This window comes from Pelobates fuscus, chromosome 4 (genome assembly GCF_036172605.1).
Source record: "Pelobates fuscus isolate aPelFus1 chromosome 4, aPelFus1.pri, whole genome shotgun sequence".
In the NCBI taxonomy this organism is placed as follows: domain Eukaryota; kingdom Metazoa; phylum Chordata; class Amphibia; order Anura; family Pelobatidae; genus Pelobates; species Pelobates fuscus.
In genome coordinates, this window is record NC_086320.1 from 44,838,609 (window position 1) to 44,863,914 (window position 25,306).

Here is a 25,306-nt window from a genome sequence, read left to right on the forward strand (position 1 = left end):
GAGACTAACTATGATGACGTTATTTGCGTTGAAAGTAATGATGCCAGAGATCTTTTGAAACCATATGGAAGGAACTAATTGGTTAAAAGAAAGGCAAGAGACCACCTGCATATAGACAAGAATACGCATAAGAGAAAGAAGAGAACAGGTGAAAAAGAGAAGCTGCAGACTGCCTATCTGCAAATAGTTGAGTTATGTCCTGAAGATGTCCGTGTTACCACAGTGCAGACTCTGTTTGATACACTACTGAGGAGAGTCAGAGAAACCCCAGATCTTCACGTATTGGATGAGTCGGTGCGTGGAGTTGCAGAGAACGTAGAACAAGAAATATTTAAACTTTTCCTGTGTACTGACAGCAGATATAAGAATAAATACCGGATCCTCCTTTTCAATTTGAAGGACCCTAAAAATCAGATCCTGTTCCGTCGTGTGGTCCTTGGTGAAATCACCCCACAGTGTTTGGTTCTAATGAGTGCAACGTAAATGGCTGCACAGGAGCTGGCCAACTGGAGAATTCAAAAGAGAAAACATGCACTGGAACTAATCGAGAAAGAGGAAAGACAGCCATACCAGATTCAGATGACAAAGCTGACACACAAGGGGTTAATTGAAATTGATACCGTGCCCGATCAGAACTTGACCCTAGAGGATCTGTCTGATTCTGTGTGGCAGCCTCAGGATTCTCAGCAGGATTGCATCTCAGAGAAAAGGGACACAACATCCCAACACAAGAGCCACCTTTTAGATCAGGACTGCCTTATATGCAAAGGGCTGATAAACCCCCCCAGGTGATGCTGACTTAAGCCAATGGGTAATTACCAAGAAACCAGAGAAAATATGGAAACACCATATAACTAATGGCAATCAACATTCTTCATGCATTGAAAAGAAGAACAAGAAATTGTATGATCCAGATACTAGACTCACAGATCCAGCAGACTCAAGTGTGTGGAAGGGATTCCTTCACATGTTCTCTATAAAGCAGTTTAAAGTTACAGCCACGCCAGAGACTAGTTATAGCAGTCATCTTTGCCAGGATTTACCAAAAGTGTTAACATCCGAAGGATGCATTTTGCAAGAGTCTGTTTGGGAAGATGTGGATCGTATCTGGCCAGAGTGCACCAAGGACATGTGTGTGATCCGACTGAATCAAAGAACGTCAAGTGATGCAGTTTCATATGCTCGGCTGTATTCTTATCTTAATCGGAAGCTGAGATATGCAATCATCAGAAGTCATGGCATGGAGGCGTTCCTAGTGCCTCTACCTGCCGGCCAACCCATCCCTCAAAGATTGCGTCCTTTGGGAGGTCCAGGTTTGGAAGACAACCATCCTATTCTGCTTCTGATCTTGCTTCTTCCAAGCCATCCTTCCTGGACAGCTTATCCCAAAAAATCTTCCAAGAAACATAAAGAAGGTTTGGATATCCCAGATGATATTTTCTCTGACATATTAGCAGATGTTGAACGAGAGGAGAGACAAATGGCCAAGCAAGGGCTCCCTCCTCCAGGTTTCCCAAATTTTGAGCAGTGGAATCAGAATTCTGAGGATACAGGAGAGGAAGTTGGCATGCCTGAGATCATGAATATGCTCCAAAATTTGAGCAATGGCATTCAGTTCCCAGGAGAATTCTCTGTAATTATAGGAGAGAGTCAGGGTGCTAATATTATGCCACCTCTCCATGTGCCAAATACTGTTCCAGCAGGTCTCCCATATCCATCTTTTCCATTGTATCCAGAAGCAGCCTACCCTGGCTGGCATGGTATGTTGCCCCCTACTCATGCAGTAAATCCATTGTCCATTGACCCAGCCAATCTCTTCTCTTACCCGCTTTCACAAATAATACCACCTAACTTCTTATCTGATCAACATTTTACTGCAGGACCTCAACCTTTTGCATAAATGTTGTAGTTTTGTTATATTTACGTTTTTTGTTTTTTTTAACTGTTATGTTTTAGCGAAATATTGAAAAAAATACATGTAATGTGCTGAACATCAAAGCTGAAATTTTAATTAGTCTCAGTAAGTTGAAAGCCATACTTTCTATGGGAGTTTCAAATGTTCAATAATTGTTTTCTGAAGAAAGCATAACTGTCTGTTTTTAGCAAGCAACAACCCCATATTAAGCTGTTTATTCACTGAACATCTATTTGTACTGAATTGAAAACTGAATGACAAAATGTAGGCAGAAAACTAATGATTTGAATATATTCTTCAAATACCAGAATTTTTTAATTTGTTTTTTAGTTCACTACTATTCTGTGTTTAGTAATGTATAAGTGTGCCAGATGTGACAAGTTTACATAGGTTAATTATAGCCACTGTTATATCTGGGCTACAAATACATGCATTTTGGAAAACACCTCAAAGCCCATGTAAGCTTTGTGTTGTTGAATTTCAGTGATTTCTTTTCTGTTGCATGTGTACAGTTGTACTGTAAAATGGGTAAAGCATGGGATATGTTTTTACATTTGTATACTAAAAATTTTAATATACGTTGAAAAAAAAAAAAGGACGCATGAGCCTACAGGCATTGCGCATGAGCGTCCAGTAACGTGGCAAAAAAATTCCCAGCTCCCCAGAGGCTGTCCTAGCACCCCGGTCATACAAATATTCATTAACAGCTTTTTCTTGTTGGAGCAGGCGGTCGAACATTAGGAGTGTTGAATTCCAACGTGTAGGGCTGTCGCAAATCAAGCACCTCACTGGCATGTTGTTTCGCCGCTGGATATCGGCAAAGTGAGCCATGGCCGTGTAGGAACGCCTGAAATGGCCACACACCTTCCTGGCCTGCTTCAGGACGTCCTGTAAGCCTGTGTACTTATGCACAAAGCGTTGTACGATCAGATTACACACATGTGCCATGCACGGCACATGTGTCAACTTGCCCAACTTCAATGCCGCTATCAAATTTTTTCCGTTGTCACACACCACTTTGCCGATATCCAGTTGCTGCGGAGTCAGCCACTTTTCCACCTGTGCGTTCAGGGCGGACAGGAGTGCTTGTCCGGTGTGACTCTCTGCTTTCAAGCAAGTCAAACCCAAGACGGCGTGACACTGCCGTATCCGGGATGTGGAATAGTACCTGGGGAGCTGGGGGGGTGCCGTTGATGTGGAGCAAGACGCAGCAGCACAAGAGGACTCAGCCGAGGAGGTTATGGAAGAGGATGGAGTAGGAGGAGTAGAGGAGGTGGCAGAAGGACTGCCTGCAATTCGTGGCGGTGTCACCAACTCCTCTGCAATGCCACGCATTCCTTGCTTGTCAGCCGTCAGCAGGTTTACCCAATGCGCAGTGTAGGTGATATACCTGCCCTGACCATGCTTTGCAGACCAGGTATCAGTGGTCAGATGGACCCTTGCCCCAACACTGTGTGCCAGACATGCCATGACTTCCTTTTGCACAATCGAGTACAAGTTGGGGATTGCCTTTTGTGAAAAGAAATTCCGGCCGGGTACCTTCCACTGCGGTGTCCCAATAGCTACAAATTTTTTGAACGCCTCAGACTCAACCAGATTGTATGGTAAAAGCTGGCGGGCTAATAGTTCGGACAAGCCAGCTGTCAGACGCTGGGCAAGGGGGTGACTTGGTGACATTGGCTTCTTACGCTCAAACATGTCCTTGACAGACACATGACTGTGGGCAGATGAGCGGGAACTGCTCAAGGCGGGAGACGGAGTGGCGGATGGTTGAGAGGGGGCAAAAAGGACAGCAGTGGTTGACGTGGCTGAAGATGCTAGACCAGGATGAGGATGGCGACTTAGAGTAGGCGTGCTGCTTGTACTCATGTGTTGATCCCATAGGCGTTTGTGATGTGAGATCATGTGCCTACGCAAAGCAGTTGTACCTAGGTGGGGGTTGGACCTCCCACGACTCAGTTTCCTTTGGCACAGGTTGCAAATGGCATCGCTGTTGTCCGAGGCAGACACACAAAAAAAATGCCACACTGCTGAGCTCTGCAATGACGGAATTCTGGTGGTGGACACAGCATGTGTTGATTGGCGTGCTGTCGGGCTGACCCCGGGTGCCAATGCATGCTGTCTGACTGTGCCACTAGCTCCTTGCGACGACCCCCCCCCGCTTCCAACTCGTCTCCTCCTCCTCTCTGTCTCCCCATCTGAACTTTCGCCCTGTTCTTCTTCTTGCCGAGCGGGCACCCACGTGACATCCATGGACGCATTGCCATCATCAACCGCTTCGCTTGTATCTGACAACTCACAAAAGGAAGCAGCAGCGGGTACAACATCATCATCATCACACCGTACCTCCATGTGTTTAATGCTGCCTGCCTGAGACATATCCCTGTTATCTACATCCTCTAGCAATAATGGTTGCGCATCACCGCTTGAAGACAAGTAACTGCTATTCAATCTATAACAGTGAAAAATAAATTTTGGTTTTAAAAGCACGCTAAAGAGACACCAAATATGATTGGCAACTGTCAAAGCACGCTGGAACAGGTCTACAGAGCACACGCTGAAGTAGGCCTGACACCCAGACGCTTGCAGACAACTAACTGCTCTTCTATTACAGTGAAAAAAATATATTTCTTTTAAATCTAAAGCTTAAGCTATTGTAAAAACAGATATGAGTGGTGGCACTGGGCAAGAGGGCACAGTATCCACTGTGAACCTCACACAGAAGCTGGCAGGCAGGCAACTGCTCTTCTATTACAGTGGAAACAAAATTTTGGTTGTAAAAGCACGCTATAGAGACACCAGATATGAGTGGCAACTGTCAAAGTACGCTGGCAGGGTTGTGCAGGGCACACGCTGAAGGAAGGCCTGACAGAGCCGCTTGAAGGACACTGACTGGCTGCTATTAGCTTACACTAGAAACCTTTTTTCTTTGTAAAAGCACGCTAAAGAGACACCAGATATGATTGGCAACTGTCAAAGCACGCTGGCACAGGTCTGCAGAGCACACGCTGAAGTAGGCCTGACACCCAGATGCTTGCAGACAACTAACTGATCTTCTATTACAGTGAAAAAAAATGATTTCTTTAAAATCTAAAGCTTAAGCTATTGTTAAAACAGATATGAGTGGTGGCACTGACTGTGCAAATGGGCAAGGCATCCAACCTGACACAGAAGCTGGCAGGCAGGCAACTGCTCTTCTATTACAGTGAAAAAAATGATTTATTTAAAATCTAAAGCTTAAGCTATTGTTAAAACAGATATGAGTGGTGGCACTGGGCAAGTAGGCACAGTATCCAATGTGAACCTCACACAGAAGCTGGCAGGCAGGCAACTGCTCTTCTATTACAATGAAAACAAATTATTTATTTAAAATCTAAAGCTTAACCAATTGTTAAAACAGATATGAGTGGTGGCACTGACTGTGCAAATGGGCAAGGCATCCAACCTGACACAGAAGCTGGCAGGCAGGCAACTGCTCTTCTATTACAGTGAAAACAAATTATTTATTTTAAATTTAAACCTTAACCAATTGTTAAAACAGATATGAGTGGTGGCACTGGGCAAGTGGGCACAGTATCCAATGTGAACCTCACACAGAAGCTGGCAGGCAGGCAACTGCTCTTCTATTACAGTGAAAAAAAATATTTATTTTAAATGTAAAGCTTAACCTATTGTTAAAACAGATATGAGTGGTGGCACTGGGCAAGTAGGCACAGTATCCAATGTGAACCTCACACAGAAGCTGGCAGGCAGGCAACTGCTCTTCTATTACAGTGGAAACAAAATTTTGGTTGTAAAAGCACGCTAAAGAGACACCAGATATGATTGGCAACTGTCAAAGCACGCTGGCACAGGTCTACAGAGCACACGCTGAAGTAGGCCTGACACCCAGACGCTTGCAGACAACTAACTGATCTTCTATTACAGTGAAAAAAAATGATTTCTTTAAAATCTAAAGCTTAAGCTATTGTTAAAACAGATATGAGTGGTGGCACTGACTGTGCAAATGGGCAAGGCATCCAATCTGACACAGAAGCTGGCAGGCAGGCAACTGCTCTTCTATTACAATGAAAACAAATTATTTATTTAAAATCTAAAGCTTAAGCTATTGTTAAAACAGATATGAGTGGTGGCACTGACTGTGCAAATGGGCAAGGCATCCAACCTGACACAGAAGCTGGCAGGCAGGCAACTGCTCTTCTATTACAGTGAAAACAAATTATTTATTTTTAATCTAAAGCTTAACCAATTGTTAAAACAGATATGAGTGGTGGCACTGGGCAAGTGGGCACAGTATCCAATGTGAACCTCACACAGAAGCTGGCAGGCAGGCAACTGCTCTTCTATTACAGTGAAAACAAATTATTTATTTTAAATCTAAAGCTTAACCTATTGTTAAAACCGATATGAGTGGTGGCACTGGGCAAGTAGGCACAGTATCCAATGTGAACCTCACACAGAAGCTGGCAGGCAGGCAACTGCTCTTCTATTACAGTGAAAAAAAAATATTTATTTTAAATGTAAAGCTTAACCTATTGTTAAAACAGATATGAGTGGGGGCACTGGGCAAGTAGGCACAGTATCCAATGTGAACCTCACACAGAAGCTGGCAGGCAGGCACCTGCAATTACATTACACAGGAAAAAAAAAAAAAAAAAGCAGCCTGATGTTATAGCCCTAAAAAGGGCTTTTTGGGGTGCTGTTCTTACAGCAGAGATCAGATGAGTCCTTCAGGATTGTAGTGGACACTGAATACCCTAGCCTAGCTATCAATTTCCCTATCTAAGCAGCAGCAGCTAAACTTTCCCTCCTCTCACTAAGCATGCAGCTTCAGAATGAATCGAAAATGGATGCTGGGAGGGAGGTTGGAGGGTGTGGAAGGAAGGGAGTGCTGCTGATTGGCTGGAATGTGTCTGCTGACCGAGAGGCACAGGGTCAAAGTTTGCCCAATGATGACGAATAGGGGGCGGATCGAACTGCGCATGTGTCCGCCCGCCGCAGCGAACGCGAACACGCTAAGTTCGCCGGGAACTGTTCGCCGGCGGACAGTTCGGTACATCACTATTTGTAAACAGTTTGACAGCTTACCCGGAGTCGGATGGGTGTTGGCCAATAAGTTTTCCCTGCACTGTGCTCCATGCAGGAGTTCATGAATCTCCTGAAAGATGGGCACCTGGCAGATCCAGGTAAGAAGTCAAACCCTTTTCAAATTCTGTATGTGTATATAAGAACCTTAAAAACATGTAAATATAACATTAGAACATATAACACATGTCAGACAGAGCTCCTTACCAAATGCATTTTGTCTATTCTAGACACTTTTTTTCAAGTTCCTATCTATTTATGTTTAATCTTTTTCTTTCTATTTTTTTTTTTGTGGGCTATTTTTAACTCCCCTATGCCTTCTCCATCATTAGTCCTCCACTCACAAATGTAAGCTTAAAAGCTACGACGAGAGAACACCATTTCTATAGGGAAAGCTGTCCTCACACCTCCAACTCATGTTCCCACTATTCCCACAATTTGCTTCTTCTCTGCTTGGTGTATATCTGGTCTCCTTCATCTGCACCCTTCCTCAACACTCCTTTTTTCTCTCCATATCATTGTCTTTATTTTTTCTTTACTATTACCCACAGCCCTATTTTCTCTCTCTCCCTCACTCTCACGTTCAGTCAATTAAGCAAACAAATACTCCATTACACACTGTCGATCATTGTCATAAAAAGATAAATGTGTACTTTAAAAAAAAAAAAAAAGCATGGTGTAAATGTGACTGCATGGGTCACATTCCTAAATCTCTCAATCCCCTCTCCCTGTCTATCTCTTGCTCTTTCATTATTTACTAATCTTTAGACATTATATTTGCACTCTAAAATGGCATAAAACAAAGAAAAGTTATGGTGTTGATGTAAAGGTTTATTTATACAAACTTTATCTGAGTGGCTGTTAATTTGATTGGCACAACAATTACATTTTATTTTACACTGATATTGGAAACCTTTTATAGCTATTGGGATTTATTTGTTAGCAGAATATTGGTGTAATAGCGGGAAATTAGCATTAGGAGTGTAAGGAGAAAGCCCCAGGAGGTGGGGCGAAACATGTTGTGAGCCAAAAACTAGGAAGTACTTGCTTGAGCAGAGATTAAGTGAGACGCCAAAACTAAGGAGAGAAAGGAATTGGTTAAAAACTGGGACTAGTTTTTAACCAGTTCCTCGCCAAGGAGAAGTGGTGTCTTACATTCAGGAGCTTTCCTTTGCTGATTATATGATTTTTACAATTTGTGGAATTGATTAAAGATTGGAAGTGAGATTTTTTTTTTCGGTGGGTGAGTATGTACAATCTGACAATCTTACAATCTGACAAGCTGACAATCTTGGATCCCGCGTACTCAAGGGACTGATCTTCCCTTGGCACTACAGTTTGGAGTGGTACTCTAACCACTCTGTATTTGTGAGTTTAACCATTTGGATTTTAAGTTTCTTTTTGCTTTATTTTACAATGTTGCACTGGTACGGTTTTAATGTTTTTATTCTTAGATACTTTTGAATCTATATAAGGGCATTGCGCAAGTATATATTATCTGTTTGGGCTTTTATAAAAATCACTTTTACACCATTGTGGTGATTTTAGTATAAATTGATGCTTTAGCTAATTAATCCATTAATGTTACCTAGTTAATATTGAGAATATTGTTGTCACTTGTGCATTTTGAAATATTGATTTGCATGAAAATATTTGGAGACCCTTTTTCACAAAGCTTTGTGAAATATCTCATTTTTAATTGTATTTATTTTGCACAATTTATCTATTTTGTTGTTTGAACCGTTTTACAATGTTTTTTTGTAGTTGCTGCATGCAGAGATTAGTGACACTTTAATATTTAAATATTTATTGCACCTCTTTTGTGCACAAAATTAACAAACAGCCTTGGTATGCCATAACAGCGGTATCAAGGTATATAGAAGTACAGTATGTTGTGACATTTGTTAGTCAAGCACGATTTTGTGTTTAGTAGAAGCGAGGATTCAGCAGTTAGATTTCTCTTTTTGTTTAAGTAATCCCTGTCACAGATAAATAGAGAATGAACTTATATACAATGTGTAGCTATGCAAACATGCTACGATAGGTAATGTGTATGCAGATGATGCTGGCTATATGACCGATAATCATAATGCACTTTTTATAACCGGAAAATTACCCAGAGAGAAGGTACAACGGCATGCTAAATCTCCATGGCTATGGAGTTTCCTAGCTTTTGGTACAGTAAGCATTGATTAATGTCTAGACATAGAGGTGAAAGGAAGTAAGCTTTATGATTCAGCTAAGCCATCATCTCTAAATAAAATACTCAGGAACAAATTGTAAGACAACAACATTGGTAATGTATGTGAGTAGTAGAGGCCTATTGCTCAAAACTAGGAAATCACCGTGAAACATTAAAAATAAAGTGTGTGTAAGGGGGCGTGGCTAACCACGGAGCAAGATGGCCGCATAGAATCTTGCTCCGGTATATGGGCTCTTAATCCATAGAAATCAAGCAGGGAGAAGCCGCATCCAACACCCAGAACGCACTATGGCACAAACCAAAAGCAAGAGGAGCACAGCAAAACCAGAAAAAGCAAACTTTTTCGGCTCCAAACAAACCTTTAGCACCGCGACAGTGCAGGCCGCAAAAGCCTCAGGCGATCCTGACTCCGATGACGGACTGCCACGCAGCGACCCAGGAACACCAACGATGGCACAACCGATCACAAAATCGGACCTCACAGAAGCCATGGATAAGCTCTCAAGTAAGCTCATCTCCACCTGGCAACATACTGCTGATTCATTGCGGAAAGATATCCAAGAACTGGGCAAAAGAACATCACATGTGGAGGATAAGTGCGACGAATTCGCCACAGCCCATAACGATTTAGCCACACATGTGGAGACATTGGCGAGCAAGATCCAGCGGATGGAGGAAAAAATGGCGGACCTGGAGGACCGATCCCGCCGAAACAATTTACGAATTCGGGGGATCCCGGAGAATGTAACACACAAAGATCTACAAGCCTACGTTAGAGGCCTCCTGCACGCATTTGTCCCTGATGTACCAACGGACATGCTGCTAGTGGACCGTCTTCACCGAGTCCCGAAACCGCGCCACCTCACTCAAGCTGTGCCAAGGGACATACTCCTGCGCGCACACTACCACCATGTTAAAGAACACATACTGAGGAGCAGTAGATTGAGAGCAAACCCGCCGGAGGCATATCCCGACATCAAAATATATGCTGACCTCTCTGCTGCGACCCTCCAAAGAAGAAAAGAATTCCAACGGGTAACAGGAGCACTGAGGGCCCATGGTGTGCGCTGTCCCCACGAAGCTCATCGTAACCAAAGACGGAGACACTGCTATACTGCACTCCCCTGAGGAAGGCCTAAAAAAGCTGCATGCCTGGGGGATCACCGAGGACGCACAAGCTGAGGTAGAATTGCAGGCCGGCAGACCTCAGAAGGACTGGGAAAAAGTGAAAAAAAGACATTAAGCCGGCTGACCCACCGGCACTAAGGTAACCGGGACAAGTAGGCTTGGGTCAGGGGTTTGGGCACCTGCCGCCCCAAATGTGCGGACATTGTGGACTCTAGCGCAACGTGATTTTTCTACCGACCCATGGCCGCGTGGCGCAGGGCTGGGCCTAGCTAACCCCCTGTAATGAAGCGCGAGCAGAGCAGTGGTGGGCGGCGGGGGCCTGGTCCTGGGCAAGCGCAGCAGGCCGAGGAGGCAAGGAAGAGGATGGAGGGTTGCCTCTTGGCGGAGCGGTGAGATGGCTCCCCATGCTCTCAAAATGTTGTACCGTGAGTTTATTTTTATGTGCCTATAGATAACTCAAACTAGGCTAAATGGTTCCTGGGTAATAGAGCTCCGTTGGGAATGTAATGGCCCGAAGATAGGCAGAAAATGTATGCTTGATTGTGTATGTTAGACAGCCCAATACTAATATGACTTGAAATCAAGTCGGGGACAAGGGAGCGAGACTGCCATTGTAAGGTACAGTTTTAGATTAACAACGCAGACATGATATGTCGACCTCCCTGGCTGGGCTGTGGGGGGCCGGGCCTAGCTATCCCCTGTAACGAAGCGTGAGCAGAGCAGTGGGAATGGGCGGGGGCCTGGTCCCGCGCGGCAGCGGTCGGGGAGGGGGTTAACATGGATATAAGAGGGTGGCCTGTGGGCCACAAATACTGCGGAAACGCCACCCTCCCGGCGGGGTGAAATATGAAGTCCGAACCCAAAGATCACTTGCCTGGGCTCAAAGCCATTAGACAATGGCGGTATAATGGTGGACTTAATGTTACCGCAAGAACAGAAATCGAGATATTGAATAAGCTGTTTAGTAGCCTAACACTAGGCCTGATTAGACATTAAGCCCAAGACAGGGGAACCAGATTCCTAAGGTAAAATACAACTCCGGTTTAACAAGACAGGAAACAGGCTGAGTAAAGGAGGGAATGGGGAGGGATACGCCCCGCTGGATGGCGGGCACACGGGTCAAAATAAATAAATAAATAAATAAAAAAAAAAAAAAAAAGCTGGACCACACTGAGAGAGTTAAGACAGGGAAAGCAGTGTGACCCGAGGGATAGGAATTATAGGATGGAGCGGGGGAAGTAGGGGGCAGCACTCCGAGCAGTGGGACCCTTCCAACCCTGATTCATGATATGGCCCACACAGACCCTACACTGCCCAGGCTTGACTGCCCAACCCGGTTACCTTACCATACCTTACCACACATCAGTTCTATATGAAACGCAGATACCAAGGATTGCGGCTCAAACAAGCAATCGTTAGCCCGATAGCCACGAAATGGAGGAAACACATTTCTCCAGCCCTCAAAATGTGGTTACCCCACATTTCGTCTCTGGAAGAGACGCCATGTATATAAATCCCTCAACCTATCCCAGTTACCCCCCTCCAACCTCCCAAGTTACCAGGTCAGACACAAAATCTAGCACCAGTGATACCATGCAATCACGACACCTTCACTCACAAGGACACCACTTCTGCCACTCACTTAATTCAACCCGAGTGCATAATTTCAATGATCAAAGTCAAGCGATATCAAGCAGACCTTTAGACACCGCGTATAGGATATGAAAATACTGACTATAAATGCCAAGGGGCTCAACACACCCCATAAGAGGCGCCTTCTTGCAGAAGAAGCGAAGCACACTAAGGCGGATATTCTATGCGTCCAGGAGACACATTTCAAGCACACCAAGATACCTGCCTTAGCTCTACAAGACTATCCCACACAATATCACTCCACTTACTCCTCCAAAGCGAGAGGAGTTTCCATCTTATTTCACAAATCATTGTCCTTTGAGCTCTTACAAATGAAGAAAGATGTACAAGGTAGATACTTGATCCTACATTGCATCATCAATGATGTCATCTATATTATAACAGGGATATACGGCCCTAATAGTAACCAGAGAAATTTCTTACATAAAGTATTAACCAAACTCCCTACTGAACAACATGCACGCAAAATCATATGTGGGGATCTGAATCACATAACACAATTAAAACTAGACACCACGATAGCAACAAACTCCACGAGAACTAAAATCTTAAGTAAACAATCCAAGGAAATCACGAAACTATTGATGGAATATAACTTTTATGACGCATGGAGGACACAACACCCCGACGATAGGGAATTCACCTTTTATTCCCCGGTACATGGCACTTACACTAGAATAGATTATATTTTTGTATCGGGAGACCTATTGCCTACAGTAAAACAGAGTAAAATAGGAAATATTGTCTGGTCGGACCATGCCCCAGTACAAATCACACTGAGAGATGATTTTTACTTTAGGGGGAGACCACCATGGCGATTCCCGGACGCTATTCTACACGACCGAACATTTCAAACTAAGTTGGCGGAGGACATAACCACATATTTTGGGGAAAATGACACCCCTACGACTCCACCGACTACCCTATGGGAGGCGCACAAAGCTGTTATACGCGGCACACTAATCAGCAGACAGGCATATCTCAACAAACGAGCAAAGCAGGAATACACAGACCTTCTGAAATCCCTCAGAGACGAGACAAACAAACAGATTGTGCACCCATTACCCACAACACAAAACACAATAAACACACTAAGGGGAAAACTAAAAGACATACAATTGCAAATTACAGCAAACATAACACACAAACTAAACCTACGCACATATACCCAAGGAAATAGGGCAGGGAAGGCCCTAGCTTCTCAACTGAGACAGAAAAGGCAAAATGCGAAAATACCATACCTTATAAACACACTGGGAAACAAAATTTACAACCCTCAAGATATAAACGATTTGATGGCGGACTATTACGACTCCCTATACAATCTAAAAAAAGACACTCACACCCACCAACCAAGAGCAATAGATATAAAAGACTTCCTTCAAGAAATTAATTTACCCACACTCACCCCACTAGATAGGCAAATACTGGAAGGGAACATAACCCAGGAGGAAATAGCCAACACAATACGAAGCCTGCCAAAAGGGAAATCACCAGGTCCTGACGGATATACGAATATATACTACAAAACGTTCTCACACATATTAACACCCAGGCTAGAACAATTATACAACTACATAGCTCGCACAGGAGACATCCCACAAGAGATGATGTCTGCACACATAACGACATTGCCGAAACCTGGCAAGCCACCCAACAAGTGCCAAAATTTGCGACCCATATCGCTCCTAAACACAGATCTGAAAATATTGGCAAAAATTTATGCGAACAGATTGGGGACTATAATACCCAAAATCATTTGTAACGATCAAGTGGGCTTCGTGAGGGGGGGACAGGGCTCGGACGGGACCAGAAAGGTAATTAATGTTTTTCATAACATCCAAATACGTGGGGCGCCCAGTGTGGCTCTGTCATTGGATGCTGAAAAAGCGTTTGACAGGCTACACTGGGGGTACCTCAAAGCAGTGCTGCAGAAATTCGCATTCCCTGACTGTTTCGTCTCCCTGGTTTCAACCCTATATAAAAACCCGTCTGCAAAAATTACAAACGGCGGATTTGTCTCCAAAGCATTCAATATATCCAATGGTTCCAGACAGGGCTGCCCACTGTCCCCATTGCTCTATATTTTAGCACTGGAACCACTAGCCAAACAGATTAGGGAAAACCGGGACATACATGGGATAGAGATAGGAGGACACTCCCATAAAATAACCATGTTCGCTGACGATGTGATGCTCACACTGTCAAAACCGGAGATATCCATACCTACACTACAAACCCTAATCAAAAGATTTAGTGACAGCTCATACTACAAATTGAACGTTACTAAGACGCAAGCTATGGGCTTTAATCTGACAAAAACACAACAGGCCAGCCTACGGAAAGAATATTCCTATGACTGGAGACGTGACCACCTCACGTTCTTAGGGGTCGACCTTACGTGTAAGGTACACAAGCTCTACAAAGCTAACTACGTCAAACTGCTCAAGACAATTCAACACCAGATGCACACCTGGAAAGGCAAATATATAACATGGGCAGGCAGGATAGCTGCAGTAAAAATGATGATTCTACCTAAACTGCAGTATCTCTTTCGAACTCTCAATATTATCATACCCCAACGATATATTAGGGATGCTCAAAGCTTAATAAATAGTTTCATATGGGACGGGAAAAAACCCAGGATAGCAGCAGCGACTCTGTACAAACCCTTCAGAGAGGGAGGTATGGGAGCCCCGGAGCTAGCGGCATATCACGCAGCGGCTATGATACACCCAATTCTAGCTTCATTCCACCACACAACTCCACCCCCATGGAGCAGTATAGAGACAGATAAGACAGGAGGCATTCCCCTTGCGACTCTGGCTTGGCTACCAAAAACAAACAGACCAAAATTCAAGGACATATGCCCGACAACGGCAGCGTCCCTACAAATATGGGACAAAATACTAAAGAAACACAGCCCTGCAACATATATATCCCCAGCACTGCAAATCCAGGCCTTGGCGTTGTTAATCCCTGATTTCAATTGGGGCATGTGGCACGCACGGGGAGCCACATCGCTACATACAGTGATGAAGGCCGGAGCTATTGATACCTTTGAGGCGTTAAAAAAGAAATTTCACCTCCCATACCAATCGTACTTCTCATATCTCCAGATGAGGTCATGGGTAGTAAAGTTTGCCAAACCAGGAAATAACATCTCAAAAGATAATACCATAACAGAAATAGAAAAAGCATGCCTAATACAAAAACCACTACAAAAAGGCATATCCTTCCTATACCACATACTCATAAACAGAGACGAAGGTAGGAAACCAAACTTCATGACAGCATGGGAAAGGGAACTGGAATACACTATACCAAATGAGTCATGGGCACATATCTTGAAAGCGCACAAACATCTTACACTAAACACGACTCATGTCGAGGTTAGTAGGAAAATATTGTATCGCTGGTACATGGTTCCCTCTAGACTCCACAAAATGGATCGAACCAAACCAGACATGTGTTGGAGATGCCTACAAGCCAAGGGCACGATGCTCCATATTTGGTGGGCTTGCCCGCAAATTAAAAAATTCTGGGGAGAGATTTCGAAAATGGTTTCAGCAATTATGGGGAAAACACCACCACCACATACCCCTGAAACATACCTGTTGCTAAGCATGCCGCACACTCTAGATAAAGCAGAACAGTACCTGATGTACAATATTACTATTGCCGCCTTAGTGGCTATTAGCAAAAGGTGGCTACACAAGACTCCACCAGACATATCACAGTGTATAACCGCGATAAATATAACTAAAAAGTATGAAAATGAAGCGCGAAAGTTTAGTACTCAAAAACAATACTGGTTAACGGCATGGAAAAAATGGGAAGAGTGGACCACACGGCTCAACACTCTTAAATAACCCTCACGAGGAGGGACAGTAATAAAGTCAGGAAAGTGACTGACCTCCCCCCCCCCCTCCCCCTCCCCCCCTTCCAACACCAAGTTCCCCCCCCCCCCCCTCCCAGGTACATACTGATAATAACGTTCTACGGAGGTACAAAGAAGGTGAAAAAGCGGTAGAATGTCTGAGAGGCTACATAACAAATGCATTGAAATTGAAAATAAGATTGAATATGATAATGTAACACGTCACTGTATACTGTGTCTTTCATATCATAAGATATTACCCTTTGTACTTTTGTAACTATGAAACTGCAATGACAAAGAAAACCAAATAAAATGTTTTAAAAAAAAAAAAAAATAATAAAGTGTGTTAGGAGAGTATCTGAGTCCATTTTTGATGGGTGGGGAATTCTGCAAGCTGTGCATAAAGTGTTACGTGACACCAGAATTTAGCTCACAGGTAAGGTAACATCTGGGCAGATACAAAGTTCTCATGGTGTGAGCATGGGCTATGGCTGGAAGCCGGTTGATGAGGCAGTCCACTTGCACCTAGCCGATGCCTGCTCTAGAGGCCGTGGTTGCGGGTTTGGAGCAGAGTTCTGTTCCCAGGGGGCTCACCAGTAACATGTCTGGGCTGATGTTGCACTTGCTCTCCTGCTTGCCCTGGGCTTTGCTCACCTCTGTGCCTGAGTCCTTCCTCTCAGGGAGGGGACAGAAGCCCTGGGTAGTCGGTCGTTTCTTGTGGGGTCTTTGCGTCTGCCTTTTTGGGGGATGCTTAGGGAGGGAATCACTTTTGGCTCTCTGCCCAGGTGGGCTAAGCGTGTGTGGCTTGGTTGTTTGGTAGGAGGTTGTGCACGCCGGGGCCTCCTGCACCCCATCTCCCGTTTACCTTTGTTTGCTCCCCTGTCCCCCTGCTACTGCACGCACCTCCAACCACTTCCAGAACTGGGCAAATATCTCATCTAGGAGCTGCAGCATCCGATCTAGCGTGGTGCACCCATCATGCTCGGCCGGCTTGTCCTGTGTGTTGCTTGAAAAAGGCGCGTCTGCCATTTTTTTCCAGCTTTTGCTTAAAATTTTGGAGAGTGGCCGCCTCTCTGTGACTCGGTCTCTTGTAGGCCGCAAGCCTCATTGTGACAATCCGTCAGCGTAGAGGCTCGAGAGAGGTGCTGTTGGAATCAGCATTCATTCCCGGGTGAGAGCAGTGTTGCCTGCGATCCGTGAGTTTCGCTTGTCGGGTATAATCCATTTATTGTACAACCAAAAAAGGTAAAAGCGCACACACACACCAAGGAGGGTTATTTACCTGGAGTATAACAAATAATAGGTATGTCCTCCTTATATACAGTGAGTAGATTCAATTATAGAGTTCCCTATACAGAAAATATAAACAAAGAGAAGGACATAGTGCAACCTGTATATTATATACAATAAAATAGGAAATTCTGAGATGGACTCACTCACACTTTAATGAGCCGTTTAGAAGTAGGCTCAGGACTTATGGAGCTTTTATGTCACTTAAATGGGACATACACATTTCTTGTACTCATCAGGCAGGTTCCCCTTGGATCTCAATAGTCATCTATTGCCAGGTTTGGAGTCAGGAGCCAGGAGCCAGGAGAATCAGGATAGGTGATTTATTAAAAAATAAGTAATAAAAAGCAATATTGCACAACGCGTTTCAACCAACAGTTAGTGGTCTTCCTCAGGTGCTCTTCTAGGTTACAATGAATATATTAAAGCTTATATAGGGAGTAGTATTGCAGGCTCAATTATTTAATTAAAACCACCTGCATAGGTAATTACCTTATATGGTCCGGACCGGATGTGATCTGCCACCTCCAATATGGCTCCACATCCGGTTCCGAAACATCCATTTATGAGAGGGCGGAACTTAAAAACAGATAACAGAAAACATAAATATTCAGTACTATAATCAATGTCCTCCCCCCATCATAGTCAACCTACACGGTATGTATAAATCGTGGGTGACTATGAGGATGGGGGTATTATGAATCCGTTCCGGTATCCCGTCGCGTCACTTCCGGTAGTGTGTGTAGCAATGGAGTCCGTCCGTCGCGTCACTTCCGGTTTCGCCAGAAGTCAATTGGCAAAGTTTCTTCCCTCTTGTAGGAGCTGTTGAAACGTTCATTCAGCTTGAAGCCGAGGTGGCCATCTTTAGAGTGGGCAATCAGTTCAAATGTATGAGGATATATACTCATACCACAGGGCAAATATTGCATTAAAAAATAGGAGAAATAAATATCAATATTAATTACATCATAGAGCACAGTTAAGTAGCACAAAAAAGAATTTCTTATGTATATCACTAAAATAAGTGATAAGTAAAATACATCAAATTTAAAGTGCATAAAGTTAATGTGCTACATAAACACAATACAGAATAAATGTGCAAAAGTACCCACAAAATACAATAGACATAAAAAACCAGCTGTCCAGCAAATGCTTGTTCACAATCGCTAAAGCTGAAAAACAAAGAGAAACCTCTCCATATAGGAGATATATAATGAGTAATGTCTTAAAAATATAAAACCCGACATATAAAAATTGATAAAACAGAAAGGGGCTAAAAAGGCTAAAAATGACAAAGCAGGGAGGGGCGGGGGGGGGGGGGATTTACCCACCAGTGCAGACTATCCCTATATGCATCCATTATAACTATTTATTAATTCGAAATCGATATTTAGTCCTCTTGGAGTCAGGGAGCGTAACTCAAAGATCCACTTGGATTCTTTTAAACTGAGAGCTCTGGATATGTCTCCACCTCTCCAATGTCCTACCCCTTTTTCAATAGCAAAAAAACTTAGAAACCTGGAATCTGAACCATGGTGTTGTAAAAAATGCCTAGATACACTATGGTTGGGAAAACCTTTCTGAATATTTCTAAGATGCTCGCTAATCCTTATCTTGAGTTGGCGGGACGTTTTCCCCACATATTGGTATCCACAACTGCATTGTAAAAGATAAATGACGTAGGTGGAGTGACAAGTGATTAAAGATTTAATATGGTATTCTTTTTGAGTCACTGATGAATGGAAATTTTCCACTTTCTTGTTCAATCTTAGGGTATTGCAACAAGCTTTACAAGATCCACAGTAGAAAAAGCCCTTTTGTTTATGCGTCCAATTGCTTAAAAAATTCCTCGGCGCTTCTGTTTTAATGAAGCTAGATGTTACCATTTGTTTTAGATTTTTCGCACCCCTAAATATGAACTTGGGTTTATTGCCTATGTACTGCTTAATATCCTCCTCGTGTTGTAAAATGTGCCAATTTTTGTTAATATTTTTTTTAATGGCACCAATATTACTAGAGAAGTTAAAAATAAAGGGGATATGTTTATTTTGTTGTCCTAGATCATTTTTCTCTTTATATTGTAGCAGAGGAGACCTGTCCATATTGCCAACCTGATCTATTTTTTCCTGCAGGTCATCATTTCCATACCCTTTTAGTGTCAATTGGTTTTTGAGGGACGTTGCCTGACTAATGTAGTCCTCTTTTTTGGTACAGTTCCTACGTATCCAGAGGAACTGCCCTTTGGGTATATTATTTAGCCATGGGCGATGATGGCAGCTGTCTATTTCAATAAAACTATTGACATCTACCTTTTTAAAAAATGTTTTGGTCATTAAAACTTGGTCCTGAATAAAAACGTTGAGATCTAAAAAATCAATACTGTATTTACTCACACTTTTGGTGAGTGTAATTCCCCAATAGTTATCATTAAGATATGTAAAAAACTGGAGGAAAGTGTCTTCTGACCCTTTCCATATAATAAAAATATCGTCAATATACCTCTTGTAGAGGACCAAGTTTGCGCCAAAATCATGTCCCTGAAAGACAAAAGATTGTTCCCAAAAGGACATAAATAAATTAGCATAGCTTGGCGCAAACTTGGTCCCCATGGCCGTACCTTTGATTTGCATAAAAAACTCCTCCTCAAACCAAAAATAATTATTGTGCAAAATCATACGTATTCCCTCCAGAATGAAACTTCTCTGTGGTTCTCCATATACATCAGATGCCTCAAGGTAAAAGTCAACAGCCCTACATCCTTTATCATGCTGGATGATTGTATAAAGACTTGACACATCGCATGTTGCAAGTAAATAATCATCATGCCAGCTAAAGTCTTTCAAAATATTAAGTAGACTCATTGAGTCTTGTAAAAAAGCCGGAGTGTTTTTGACTAAAGGTTGGAGGTGGTAATCGATATATTGAGACAATGCGGACAGAACTGAATTAATCCCAGAGACAATGGGGCGTCCTGGGGGGTTGACTGTATCCTTATGAATTTTGGGCAATATATATATAACAGGAAGTCTCGGGTGTTCCGGGAATAAAAAAGAAAACTCCTTTTTAGCCAAAATATTGTCCTCTAGACCCTTCTCCATGAATATTTTCAAATTGTTTTTAATTCCTTCTAGAGGGTCCTTTTTAAGTTTCACATATGTGGTTGTATCTTCCAATTGTCTATATATTTCCCGTACATACCAATTCTTATCAAGGATGACTACCCCTCCCCCTTGTCTATCTGTCTATTATTCCACCTCTATACTGTTTCTTGCTAATAATCCATTTATTGCACTTTTTAAAGTGAACCTGGGCCATCTTACACTTGGAATTTTGTTTTGTAGAATCTTGGTGTAATTAGAGGGAAATTAGTGTTAGGAGCAACAAATATTTTTTAAAGATTGTATCACTTTTAATAACATGGAACCAGCTGTTGAGTGTAGCAAAATATTCTTGTTTGATTAATGCAGTCTAGCCATGGGAGGCTTCTAATCTTTACATTCTGTATTTTAAGGAATATTTTTTAAAAAGTAAAATGTGCTCAATGATAAAACTCTAAATATCTAGGACAGAGCAGTGACCTGTTTGAGAAAATAATTTCATTGATCTCACTACTACGTTTCTTTTTATTAGGATTAGTTATCGAGAAAGCAGACTTTGAAAAAAGGTGAAAATTCATTCTTACAGGAACTTTTCATCCCCAGAAGGTAACATAAGAGAAAAATACTTGGAGATGTTTTAAGTGAACTCCCTTTACTGTTTTAAATTAATGATATCAAACAGAACAAAGGACAAGTTGCTCTGATTTTTAAAAGGTAATTGTTTAAAGTGAGTACATGCTTGTGATTGAGGGAAAGTAAAGACAATTTCCTTTTTTTGTTTAGATCATTATACTAAAGAGAGCAGAAATCTGACATATTTCCATTAGAATCAGAATCTATATTTCCTCATTACTGCAATGTTCATTTTTCTTGCTTAAACTCCAAAGCCAAAATGCATAAAGACATTCAGTGAAATGATTCTCTAAAAAATGAAAATGTAATTAAAGCAACACATGTGTAATTTTTTTTTTTAAATATATTAGTATATATACATATAGTAAATGCCAAATATATATATATATATATATATATATTGCATTTATTATTTTTGCAGGCATGAGATGTACAGCATATACACATAATTAAGATATAATTAAGACAGAGTTGCACAACAAAAGTCAGTAAAATCACAGCTTATAACAAAGCACCACAAAAGTAACGTATTAGAGTACTGAACATACATAGCAGACATAACCATAGTGCCACACTATGATCTATCACTGCTTAAGATAAAATATAAATAAAATATTGAAAGAAGTGGAAATAAGCACACAGGAGCCAAAGCAACACTCAGTGGCTAATAATGGTGTGAAAGAGTCTCTTAACTACAGTCTCCCCAAGAGACTCTAGGAAAACAGGATAACCTTCATCATGTCCCAGGAATGGGCCAAAAGAGGCTTGAAAGATGTCAACGGATCAGACTCCACAGCAGGCAAGGATGAGACGCCAGTAACCATTGAAATGTAGCAGTTTTAGAAGAAGACAGAAGATAGTTGGTGTAGTCTTTGTTAAAAATTATGTTAACCATCATATAGAAGAACACATTACTGTGCTAGAAGCCACTAGTCATTGATATAATGCCTATAAATTGACTGATAATGTAGGCTCACCGCCCTGCTTTAGAGCAATACAGGAAGTTTCAATGGGTTATATCATTCCTACAGTTAGGGTAGGGGGAGGAGTAAACGAACTCTATCATTTCACAGTTAACATTACAGTAGCATTCCAGAAGTTGATACAATATTGCTGTAGGGGTTTTAAATACCTTTATTCTAGAAGTATATGATTTCACTCTATTTACTGTATGTGGATATTCAGTTTAGATTCTGTTACAGAGATGTTCTGTAAGCTCTCCTGCTAGTAATGTATTTAGGATCTCTACAAATACCTAAAGGCAAGGTATTTGGCCATTTTTATACCCTATGGTATATCTAAAGATTTTCATTTCCCAAATACTTTTATAAAGGCTAAACGAATAAGTAAAAAATATATATATTGTGTAAATTTTACATAATTAAGATTTTTACACCTACTGCTGTGTGGGAATATTGTTCGGGTACTATTTTTTGTTGCATGTTGAAACAGATGGCTACATTATAGATAAACTAATCACCATAATTTATCTTACTGAAGTGGTTATGGTGCAAATATCCTGTCCTTACAGTTTTTCTATTTAAATTTTTTTTGGTCTAGAGACAAATCCAATCATTTTCTGTGTGTAGGATCACCTCCTTGTGCTGTCAATCAACCAACTGGAATATCCCAAGCTGCTACACATTGCCAAAGCACTGGCTGCGTGGGACTCAAGCAATTTAACAATTACTCCCTTATAAAGAATATAACTTACAAACATGGTCTGGTTTTTGACCTGCCCTTCCTAGGCACAGAAGTCAAAGGAATAAAAAGCACAAGCTACTATGTTGGAAATGTATGTTCCGTTAAATTCAAGTTGCCTGCTGGTTTACAACACCTATCATAACAGTGAAATTATGGCTGAAGCAAGTGGGAGTTAATATGTACATCTGATCTAATGTGTCAGTGAGACAACCACTTGCTAAACAGCGTATGTGAAATATAACTCCAATCAACCTCATCCAGTGGTTAGGTGCACTTGATAATAACTTTAATCCATGGTGGTTCTTTATAAAATGTATCATTTAATGATCACTCAAAAATGAATGTGTAAAGTGGAGCATGAAAACAGCCCAAAAGTAAGACTTTAAAAAAAAAAAAAAAAATATTAATCCTTAAAGCTCAATAAAACCACTCTAACCAATAAGAAACTTTAGACTGAAGATCTGTCCTCACTGCTTATCTGGAGTAGTTTATTATTTTAATTTTTTTTTTTTTTGCAGAGTAAAAGTGGGGTTGGCCTTAGCAGTACTGCAGCTAAGGAATGGAAAGTCTATAGGGGATAATATATATATGTGTTCAAAGTTTGATTTATTCATATTTTTTTTTACAATAGTTGGATTCTTTATATGCTTTAAAAATGTATGCTCTTTAGACTGTTTCCCTTTAAATAACAAAATTGTCTTTAGTTCTTTTTTATGTATCTCTCCTGATTACATTCTATCCAGTCTCTGCATTTACAATTATTGTATTTTGTTTCTGTTTGATTGTTTGAGATAAAATAGCTTAACAAAGTTGTTTCATTCAGATCTGTATTTTCACAATTAATCACTTTTTTTTCTCTGTTATCCAAGACATAGAATGCAAAACAGCATTACATGTTTGATATTTATTTGCAAGTTGTTCAGAATATAATCAAGCAATGTCTTTGCATTTCACATGTGCCGTTGTCAGGACAATAAACTAGAATATTCTAAACACTAGCGATTTCATGTTTGGATTTTTTTTTTACATTTTAATATTTGGAGTAGAGCTCTCACATAGTATATATCTTATAATAAATTACACTATTTAACTAAACCAACTGGAAAATCTATTTATTCATTTAAAACAGATTATTAGTTTGGAATGGTTATTTAAGAAACACTGTCAAGCTTATTGAAATGTCACATTAAACTGCAAATGTATGTTTTAGCGATTTTGTGTAATAGGCATGTCAGTATATGCAACTCTTTGAATTTCACATTTCCAGTTCACATAAGTTAATACGTTGTAATTGTGCAGTAATGAGTTACGATAGATTCATTCCTTCATTCAATTGGAATTACCTTATGTTTGTAAAGAATAAATGAGTTCACAATCTGCTACAAGTGCATGCAGGTCACATACACATAATTAAATGAGACCAAGAGTGATCTTTCTGCCTGTCATTCCACCAAGACAGCTGTGACTGCTATCTAGAGTGATTTACTTGTTGAAAAGTGCAAGAACCCACCATACATACTTAAAATCTTTGTCCTTTCATTCTCCAGCCTTAGAAGTACAGCAAAAGCTTACAGAGCTACATTTGTAATTCAGGCATCTCTTATACTGAAATTGAAATAATTGTGTAAAAAAGTAGAATGAATATACTGTTATTGAAATAACAATACATATCAATATATAATGTTTATTTGCCATGATTTAGGCAAGTGAGTCAGTGAATAATAAATTTAGAATGTAGACTTAGAAGTACTCTGAAAACGTGTGCTTGAATTCTTTTATATAGCAGAGACATTTTCAACATTCAATAATAGCTGATTTATTAAGTTGATACTGAGTTTTAGGTGTTACTTCAATATATAATATACATTAAAAAGAAAAAGAACTAGAACTCACTAGCAAAATGTTGGCAAAACATATTTAAAAAAAATAAAAGTGGACACACTAATACCCCAAAATAAACACACTTTGATAAAATACCTAAACTGATAAAAGTATTGTTAAAAACAATAAATCAGAGAAGCAATTATAATGCTAGAATATTCAAATGCTGGGGCAAAAGAAGCATTGAGTAAGACGATCCATGTGGTTACTTCATACACTAGTATTTGGGAATTACATTTTTGGACTTTAACCTTAGTCTGGTATTATCTGCAAGCTTAATGCTACTCTGTTTACATTGATATTTGGCTTTCTGCTATTTTGTTTAAATTTTGAAGCCCTGACATTTGAATATCTTTGCCTTATAGATTATTTCTCTGAATTTTCTTTTTAACAAAATTTGTATCAGTGTAGCTGTTTTATCAAAGTGTGTTTATTTTGGTATACTAGCCTCTGCCATTTTCTTTTATTTTATGCATTTTATTTGTGTGAGTTAGACACCCTATTGTATGCTACACGGTTTTTAGATAATTTTTTTAGGTTGTTCCTATACTTTTTTTCTTTTTTCATATACAAAAAAAATATTCAAATTAGAAAAATGTTTTTAGTAAAATTATAAAATAGATTCCAACTTGATTATTTTAGACTGTAAGGCCTAGGTTTAATATTGTTGGATAAGCTTTCCAAATTATTTTATATTTCTGTATACACTTTTAAACTGTTTTATAATTTGAAAAATGTTATATAAATAATAACAAAATTTGAAAAATGTATATTATTTTTTTTACATATGATATATTTTTAATATTGTAATACTTAAATTATTTAAATCCACAAAT